Here is an 11,205-nt window from a genome sequence, read left to right as displayed (position 1 = left end):
GAAATTTATGAAAAAAATAAGTCAGCCATTTACGAGATCTTAGACTAAAATTAACTAAATTAATTATTTGATTAAGAGTATATACATATGTATGAGTTTTTAAGAAGAGAATTCATCAATTTTTATACAGCTAAAATGTTTGCCACTTTGTTTGTACACCCTGTACAAGATTAATAGGATTACAAGAAGAAGTCAATTCATCAGAAGAAAGAGCAGCTTCTTCAATTCTGACGGATTTAATTTGTTAGCCCTTGAATGCTTTTAAGCTCCACAAGATCCCGGACACGGACAATTATTCAGTAATTTTAAGACCAAATTATGTCCATAATTATTTTAGATAGTTTGTGGACTAAATATTTGGCTTTGAACGAAATAATCTTTTCATTAATTTTGCGTTTATGTAGTCTTAATAAAAGTGGCAAAGGCTGACACAGTATCGACATACCGACATTCATCATGTTTACATAATAACTACACAATTTTCAGACAGGAATGTATTGCATCTACTTCTGCTATGTCATATGCAAGATATTAATATTAAGATTAGATTTATATGCAATGGCCTAAAAACAGGAGCAATGTATTGTGATATACATAGATAGAACTTTGTATGTCCCATGTTAATGTTGTCTACCTCCATCATATCAGTGCTTAATATTTAATTTTTTTCCCTTAAAAGATTAAAAAGTAGAAAAATAACTTTTCTTTAATTGGTAAAAATATCTATCACTTTTCCTAGAGTGTTTTTGTACTTTAATATAATCTTTCTATATAAGTTACAGGCTTTTGTCTGTCTGGCTGTGTTTAGCAAAGGATATTGATAATTACTGGAACTATATGGTTCTCCTTTAAACGAAGCCCAATCCGTCCTACTTTTGATCCCTGTGACGTCATAAAAATGAAGCTGATCAATCTCTTTTTTATGGGTTTTCTTTTCTACTTTTCCTCTCCTCTCCCTTATTTGTATGACGTCACAGGTATTAAAAGTAGGACGGATTGGGCTTCGGACTCCTTTACAGTAATGCTTCTTACAGTTTCAGGGAAAATTAATATTTTGGGAGGGTACCTCCACCCTCCCATGAGAAACTGCCCATGGAAAATTTCCCTGCCAAAATTTTTTTTTTTCTCTTGAAATTACCCATAAAAGTGGTGACTTTCCTCCCTTTCCTGAAGTGACCTTTGGGGGGCGTAGCTTCTAGTATAACATAAAAAAGTAAGTTTTTTGTCTGAAGCTTTTTGTGTTGATTCAAAAAATTCTGGCATCACCTAAAGCATTAGAAGATATTATTATGCTCCTATCGTGCCTTGTTTAAAAAGATTTGTTTAGTTTATTTTGAAACCAATTGAAAGGAAGTAATTTAAATCTTATTAACATAAGATAAAGATTTATTCAAAAGGTAAACAAATAATTGATAGCGCAGTAATTGATAAAAAATAACTTTGGCTTTAAAAAAATGCTGTTATTTTTGGTTAATAACAAAATTATTAATCTGCTATTGGTGTCTAGAGAGCTCTGAACCCCCCCCCCTTCTCTTCCTTCTCTATAATTGATTTAAATAAAGGGGCCGTAGTTTTTTCCTGTAGTTTACCTTCGCTGTGATGCCCTAACCCTGCGGTGTTTTTCTGTACCAGTATAGATTAAACCAACCCACCTTATTTTTAAATTATTTCAAAATAAGAAAAGGGGAGGAGGTTTTGTGATATACACTTTGATTGAAAGTGCCTTGTTATTCCTGCGTTACTTAGAAACATTTGTTACAGTTCTTTTAAATTAATCAAATATCCAAAGTATATATTTATTTGCAAGGAGAGAAAGGGCATTGGGCTGTTTATTACACTAGTCCCCAAAGTTTTATAGTAACGCTTTCTTTTTTTTGGCTCAATAATTTTGGGGACTTGAATTTTGATAAGTTGATTAGAGTGTCCATACGTTTCAACCTGTAATTGTAATCTACAAAAGTAATAATTGTGTGTATCATCTCTGGAAAAGTACATCAATGTATCGGCCATTGTCTTATCCCTTTAGATCCCCGATTTATGCGCGTGCCTATTCAATTTTGTTGATAATTCAATCCTCATAATAAATTAATTCTCAAGATTTATATCAAATTTCTTATCCTTCATTTCCGTTTGCAAGATTATATCTCATAAAAATATAAGTTTTATATATGAATATTGTACAAAAATGCATATTAATTAAAATCTAATTATGCAATTTTTATACTAACTATGAAAAACATTCTTTATAAACTACAATTGAAATTAAGGGGATCGACTTCCCCCCTACCCTCGACACTATGAGCACCTAGAGGCCCTTAGGGGGCGTAGCCGCTTGTATTATTTAAAGTATCAAGGTATATTTTGTCTAAACTAAAGATCACAGAAAATGAGAATCCGAACTGGTTGTACTTATTATGGAATATTTAAAAATATCTTTGGTTGAATATTTTCCTATTCTTCACTGCCCTAGAGGCTAGGGACAAAGCAACTAGTTGATTTATAATTGAATGATAATTTAGAAAAATTAAGAAAATTATGAAAAATGCAAACATATTTTGGAGTACAAAGTATCAATTGAATTAATTTTATTTAGAAGCTCAACATGACAAGGATGACACCATCGACCATAACAGCGAAGATTTGCAAATCAGATAAACAAACGAACATTGATAAATATAAAGCAAAAAATAAATAAAGAGAGAAACGGTGATGCTATCGTGTATATAAAGTAGTTAGGGTTTTTGGTCTGAAGCTTAATATTTCAATAACTACTGAACTAATTGGTTAGGTCAGCTTTTTATAGGTCCCTTGATAGTTTTAGGCTATTTCTTTTTCAGATTGAAGTTTTAGCATTCTGTTAAGCTATTTTTATAGCAGGCCTTTTCTGCCCCTTTGTATACAGGGCCCCTAAAAGCTTGAAGAGCAGCCGTTAGTCCTATTGTATTTTTTTGTCTGTAGCGAAGGATCTTGCTATCTGCTGAACCGATATGGTTCTCATTTACAAATTAGCTTCTCATAGATCCTGGGAATGTTAATAACTATATGTGAGGGGAGGGGGGGGGGGGGGGGGCAATACCCTCCCATGATAAATGACTTCTAGAAAAAATGATCCCCTCCCAAAAAAAACACATTGATTTATTAAGATGCTACGCACCCCAAAAAAACATAAATTTAAATTATCTCTCTGTATGTAGAAGGATGTGATGTAATTAGAATATAAAAGGAAATGCACATTGACGCCAGGGATAAAGGGGCAGGCAGTCAAGTTTGCATACTTAGCTAACTTTGAGGCGTTACATAGTAGTTTATTCGCCCTCTAGACTCTAGGAGAGTGCGGAGGATATGAGGAAATAGCTTAAAACTAACCCATGATATTTCTAACGGTTATCTGAAAAGTACAACCAAAATTCAGACCACCAATTTTTGAGACCAAAAAAACCAGCGAGGCTGTTATCCAATGCACTGTAACTATAAAAAAGGCTTACTAAGGGTATCAACACCTAACATACTTTGATTGTACCACCTTTGTCTTTTTGTTAGCCGTTATATTACCATTCACTAATGATTATTTATGTCAATACACAATAAAGATGGTCATAACTAACATATCTTTGTAGTAATAATAATCACTCAATCCATTAAATTGTCCATTTTGGAAAACTTTTATATTACAGAATAACCGACCCCTAAACGCCTGATCAGAGCATTTAAAGGCCTAATGTTTCAAGGACGATAAATGTCTCCCTAGATTTTTAAAATTGCAGCTTTTCTACAATACGGATAGTTAGTATGTACGAACAAATTCGTAAATATGAAGTTCTTTAGCTTATTCTATTTCTTACACAATGATGACAACATTTATAATCAGAGTTAAGGACAAACGAACAATATTTCTTGTAGAGTGTCAGAACTTATTAAACAGAACATTGTTTTGTAAGTCTAACTAGTATAAGGACATACTTTTATTTTTTAGGATTTGATTATAGAAATGCCTCGCCTATAATATTGCACTTTGTTGTCTTATGAATCTTTATTCCAAAAATCAGATAAATAGGATAATTACTTTTATGATAATTATACCACACAAAAAATTGTAAAAAATAACCGGCATATTTTAAATAAACTTTCTGGTAACGAATGTAAAGGTGCTACGCTTCCCAAATCGTACCTAACTATTGTAGGAAATATAATACAAAGTTTGAAATCGATAGGACAATGCTAACATGTCTATATCAACGAAAAGAGCTTATCGTTAAGGACGTACAGACTAACCTTCCCTAAATATAGAAAAGCTTCGCTTTTAAAAATACTGTAAATTTTTCTTAGCATCTTTTGTTCTTGTTTTGTTCTTTTGATGTAAAATGGTCATCCTATTTTTGTATGTTTTAATGATTTTGTTTATGCTTCTTGTTGACAAGTTTTTCTATAATTAGGTTATTACCGTTCCTACATTCAGCTCCTTTTTTATAGATTACACATCCTTTCTTTAATAAAATAAACAAATCAATACAACTGCACAAAAAAATTTCTTAAACATGTTGTCTTATTCGATGGCATACAAACTTTTAGGTTGTGCAATCTAGCAGTGTCCAAATTTTTTTACCAATTAAATTTAATCATTTTAAATTGTTAGTTTGTTTATGATTAGTGGGTTGTACACTTAATTTATGATTTTTCATCTTATCCCTTAAGATCCCTGACAATACTACATACTAAGATCTTGCTGGACATACGGACAGACAAACAAACGGTCTGTTACTAGAGAATAATTAAAAATAAATTTGGATTTTTTTGCTTTTGCTATTACGGATGTTTTCGTTCTTGTTTAATTGACATTTGTTATTTTTGTTTCAACTTTTATGATACCTTTCCTTTTCAAGTAACGCAGCTACTTTATAAATAGTTCATATATGTTTGTACTTTCTTGCAACAGATTGTCTGTAAATTTTAAAATAGAACAATTTTGACAATTTTTTTAAAATCCAAACAATTGTTTGTTTATAGGATCTTTTGTTTTACACCACAACTAAATGTCTTTTACCCAGAGGTTCACAACTCATCTACTTGTAATTCAACTGCACCCCCCCCCCCTCTTACGTTATTCTAAATATACCCCAGGACTCCCCGAAAACCTCTAAAGCCCCATAATTTTTTTTGCGCTGTGTGCCATGGTTTGATGTATACTTAGTTTTGTTCCAATCAGATTTTTCACCTTCTACAAAATAAAATGCTTGCAATTTTTGGGTTAAACTTTTTTTTTACAGAGTTTTTGATGACATAAGAAACTTTTTCTGTTAATATAAAGATAAAAAGTACAATGATATTATTTTACATAAACTGAAAAGGCTTCTATTAAGTTAACATATTAGATTTCGTTATAATAAATTCGATATTATTTTGAAAAAACATGGATTACAACATCCATAATAGCGACAGTCCTATTAATTTTGATTTATCGATTGTAAAATAATTGATTATAATACTTGATACTGAAATGAATTGCAGCTCTTGGAAAATTGTACCCAATCGTAATATGAATAAAGTTTAACATTTTGTTATAATTTTATCATGTCAATTAATTAATTATTTTTAAATTTACGTAAGGTTCATCCATTTAGAGCACTTTCTTTTCAAAATTAGATTTTTAAACAAGCTTTTAAATCGTCTGGAAGAATTTTATATACTAATCAATTTAGAAAAGCTTCGCTTTTAGTAGGATCGTAGGTGTATGTATAAAAATTGGATTTTTATTAACTAAACTTTTCCACTAAATATTTTTTCTACATATAAATTCACGTCCTTTGTCTTATTCCTTGAATTTCCTGACAAAATTGGGTATTAAAGTATCTAGTCGATGTGTTTACTCAAGGTAAAGTTATATTAGTCAAGGGTATTCCTGTAGAGTTAATGCACCTTAGCTAAAGGCCTCGCATGTTATACAGTAACATCCTTTATAATCTACAGTTAAGTTTTAAAATGTAAAAATATTTTTGTTAAAAACATAAGATAACTTGATTTTCAGGGGGTAACTCTTTTTTGGACGGTCAGAGGGGCGGAACAAAGGACATCACAATTATAGTGTATACCTGCACTAATATTGGATGTATGTATTTGAGTTTATAGTTAAGTAGCTATTCTCCCTTTCAAAAAAATAGTGCTTTTACTACACTAATAGTCTGTCGAAATAGCGGGGGTGGGGGAGGGGGTGTTTCTAATGCCTTACTCCTGGAGGGTCTTGACCCTGCAGGACCTAATACTGCTTTGACCCAACCCTGTGGGCCTACTCAGTAACCAATATGATATAACCTAACCTTATCTACAAACAATATAGAAACAAACATCCCCTTAATTTATATTCTTTTAATAAGAAGGGAGGGGGGGGGGGGGGGAAGTTATCAGCACTTTTAGTAAAAAAACTGACAAAATAAAGGGATAGCGGACAAAATACAGCACTAACTGAAATAAGAAAAATTAGTATTTGCATGGTACATTTAAAATGTATTAAATTTTTCTAATTTTTTACTTTCCAAATATTTGCACATTTTGGGAACGTAGATACTCTGTATACTTTTCAAAAAAGAAGATTATTAAAAGTCCAATAATAGAAACCTTCTCTCCAAGGAAGTACCCTAAAACTAACCTAACCAAAACAAAAAAATGTTCATTATATTGTAGAACAAATGTATACTTCTTCGAGATCTTGTTCAACATTCAAATACTTATATGGGATGTAGTAAATTATTTTTTTGTGCTTATCGAGCACTGAACCACAACCCCCCCCCCCACATCCTCATTTTGAAATGAATTGAAAATGAGGGGGAAGAATTGTTATTTTTCTATGCGTAACCTGTGGTGCCCCTAACTACCCAACATAACCTAACCTAACCTAACACCATCAACCCTTATTTTCTTTCAAAATAAGGGGGGGGGGGACTATGTACTATGAGGAAAACTAACATATACATATTTAAAGAGAAAATGTTGATGCTGAGATACTTATAAATAAAATATTCTTTGTTTTCTATCAATTTTTGCATAACAAATGAATAGCTGTGTTTAGTATATTCAGATCTTTAGAAAAATAAACAAGGATGACAATTTCCATAAATAGGGAAACTTAAAAATATGAATTATTTTACCAAACCATCTATCTGTATTATAGCTGAGACTTTCACATAATTCTATAAAATTAATGTATTTTTGAGCCTCACTGACAGACTGACTGAGTGACCCATTTAAGTCAGAAAAGATCTCCCAAACAGCCGAGTAAATTATATTTTTCCTGTGTTACGGACAAACAATGCTATAAAGTTATTGTATTAACTTTAAAAACAGGTAGTAGGTAAATACATTTTATTTTTTAAAACTATTTTTTCTTTGTTTTTTTGTTTTATAAAAATTTTAAGATATTGGACAAACAACAATATCACATATGTTAATCAAAAAATATGTTAAACAAAATTACCCTTCTAGTTTGAATCAACCAATCAATATTTGATAAAGGTACTCAAAGTTTTAAAGCAAACTTTTTGATAACATACTTTTTAGTCTACTTCCAAACCGTTTGCTAAGCCGCTTTTAGACCAAGACCTTCTTGTTTGTTAATCAGAAACAATGAAAATTATTTTTATCGCTAGTTGTCAAAGTTGCTAAAAATATGCAGCGAAAAATTAAGAAAGTGAAACTTTTTCATAAAAAAATATTTTAAAGATTTTTATTTCAACAATACTTATAGGGAAATAGCGGATACGCCCCTAGAATCCAGAATAGTCCACACAATCTTGTGTTCAGTGGTTAACGAGATTTTAATGAACAAACAATAAAGGATATCGTTTTCCTGCCCTGTCTAATTTTAATAATTTAAGATAGCTAGAAAAATTAAAAACTAAGGGGGATGGTTACTGTTAGCGCTCAATAGGCACTTTAGGTGAAAGCACCCTATTTATTTTTATTAATAGAATTATCTCTTCTTAAAAAAGGAAGCAACATACATAAAAGCGAAGCTTAACTAGTCATAGAAACCAGCATAATGTGACATGGGTATTGGCTTTAGAATTCAAAAAATGACCATTCTGAAATATCCTAAAATCAAATAAATGTACGTTTCTGGTAATGTTTTTACAGAATTGCTAATCATTTTAAATTATTATAGTAACATCAATTATTTAGCAAAGTTTGATATTTATAGAAGGATTTTAAAATTATACGAGTCAGAGCAATATTTCACGGATATACAGACTAATCGACGATGTAAGCACATAGATTTGCTTTGCTTTAAAAAAAGTTGTAAATGACCTTTCCTTTTAGATATCATTAATCTGTTAAACACTGTTTTTTTCAAACATTTTACAAAAACAGCAAAAATTTTGAATAGCAAACTTGTAAAATAATCAATTTTTAATTTGCTATACTATAATAAAACCCACTTTACAAACAAGACAATAATGTATGTACGTCCAGATTAAGATTTTTTATCAGAATTACAGTTCAGACCTTTTCTTAACTTCTAAATCAATAATTTAAAAATTAAATGTATTGCATTAGTTAATAAATTCTATTATATTCTATAAATAAATATTTTCACCTGGTTAAAGCCGGTTTAAGGCCATACTGAAACAAATGTACTTTGCAATAAAAAAGAAAACAAATATCATAAGATTTTCCTTTCTATCTTCGCCTTTGGAACTTCAGGCCATCAAATCCGGACTCCTATTCGAAAAGTCAGTAATTATTTGTTGTTTTGAAAGTTGAACTTTATTTGAAACAACTAACAGGCCCTAAAAGACAAGCGATAAATTTTCTGTAATATTAAACTGTTTTTAACCTATTTTTGAATGGGGGGTCAAAAATATACTAGGACACCTATAGAATCAGACTGCAGAGCCCAAATGAAAAGTTACCGCAGAAAAAAATTAATTCTATCCGACTTATTCTACTTAATCTTTTGAATACTGAATCTCAAAGGTCTACACTTAAGTGCCTGTAGAGGCCACTAGGGGCGTAGCCGCTAGTATAAAAATAAAGTAATTAAGAATAAATAAAGCTATTAGAACTTTAATGATTTATATTGACTTTAAGAATACGCCGCAATAATGAACCAATCGCGTGTCTCCATAAACTATTGGAGGCCTATTGACAAAGTAGACACGTAATTGGTTAATTTTGGCGGCAAACTATAATTTTTAAATTCATAGTTATGATATTTTTATGTGGACTTTCCTATCCCTAGATCTCCTGATAAGAACCGGAATGGATATTAAAATGTTTTAAATTATTGCACCTTTTATAAATGAAAGTCCATAAATGATTTTAGAGCAAACGCACTTTTTAGCATCTAGAATTAATATAGAAAAACTAGATGAACAATCCTTTATTTGACCATGAGTAGAATAAATAGGAACTAGAAATTATTATTGTTTTAAAAATGTACATATTTTGTTACAAAAGATTTTTTATCTAATTCATTCATATAATAGTAGTTGAACAGCATAAAGTGTTGCTTTGAAAAATTATATTATGAGATTGGTTGAAATGTGACTAAATATAAAAAAAATCCTCTTCTGTAAAATTTTTAAAAAAGTTGTCACCGTTTATTGTGTCTAATTTACTATTTAGGGTACTATGACTCTCATTTCCAGGGATCTTAGGGGATAAGACAATGGCCGATAAATTGATTAATAATAAAATAAAATTAAAAGGATAATAAAATGAATCCTTTTGTATATTAAGATTATTAGTTAAAAAGTTTATCTTAAACAAATCAATTAAGATTTAATAAAATTACCCAAATATTCGTGTATAGTCCCTTTCGTGGCAACGCACCTTAAGGGGCGATTCTTCTTATTTTTCGCAGTAGCTTTTCTCCTATTTATAGCCCAAGCGGGGGGCTCTAACCCTGCGGGGCCAATTGCCTAACCCTGTGGGGCAATCACCTAACCCAATATAACCTAACCTAACCTAAAATAACCTATAAAAAGCCATTTAAAAATACGACGCATCGCCCCCTTTAGGGGCGTTGCCAAGAAAGGGACTATTCCCAAATATTCTTAACGTGGTTATAAAACTTTGGATACCATATATAATGTACAGTCCAATGTCCCCTTCCTCCACCTTCTTCCCTTAAATAGAAGTTCATTATTTTCTGTTTTATAATATGACACAAAAATCTTTTTTTAAAAAACTTTTTAATCTCTTTGATATGTCAAGTAAAATGTGATAGTTTCTAAATAAAACAAGTATAACTAGGAGTATAAGAAGCGCAGCTATGACAGGCTAATAATATTTTTACATTAAGAAATATCATGTCATTATTATTCGCCAATTATTTAAAATTCCCCAATATTAAACAAGAATGATTATGTTTAGTGGTAGACTGGTTTATAGAGATACTTCGCTTAAAATATTGTACCTTGTGTCCTAGGAATCATTGTTAAAGGTCACAGAAAAATAGGACTTTTTGGTAACGATTATAGAGTTGCTATTGTTTCTAAATCCAACCTAACTGTTACAGGAATCACCAACTAAAGTTTGAAATTGATAGGACAATTACAACTTCTTAAATTTACGAAAAAAATAACCATTGACGTACAAATTCTCATTATAGATAAAAAACCTTGAAGAATAGTTTCGCCCCTAAAAAAATAAAACAATTAATTTGATGGTAACCGGAGCTAAAAATCGGATTATAACCGTTTAGAAAGCAGGTGCCATCATTTTCGGTTCAGCGGACAGTAATAAGAATTCATAAATATTCTGGGAGGAAGGGGTTATTTGACTGGAAATAGTACTGGTACCCAAAATTTTACACCATTTTATTCGTTTTGTAAATAACTTTGGGTACTTTTATTGAATTTTGATTGGTAGGTTCTAAATCAGGAGTGTTCATTTTTTTCAAGCAAAAATTTTGATCTACAGAGGGATAATTATGCTTATCATCATTGGGATGTATTATTGCTAATAGTAGTATGTACCAACCAATCAATATTGAATCAATATTGAGAGTACATATATACATTGTTGTTTTTTTACTTTTGCTGTGTCACTTTTAATGCCTTTTTAAAACGCATATAATTTAAACTTTTTCCGAATTAAATAAAAAATTTTAAGTGCTTTTTGTCATTCTATGAACCTTTGGACTTCTAAAACGATAGTTTTCAAAAAAGTTTGTCATTCTGTGTTCTCTCATGCTTTTTGCAGATTTTTTAA

This window comes from Acartia tonsa, chromosome 5, assembly GCF_053477335.1.
Source record: "Acartia tonsa isolate MP-2025a chromosome 5, ASM5347733v1, whole genome shotgun sequence".
Taxonomy (NCBI): domain Eukaryota; kingdom Metazoa; phylum Arthropoda; class Copepoda; order Calanoida; family Acartiidae; genus Acartia; species Acartia tonsa.
This window is presented reverse-complemented; position numbering follows the sequence as displayed.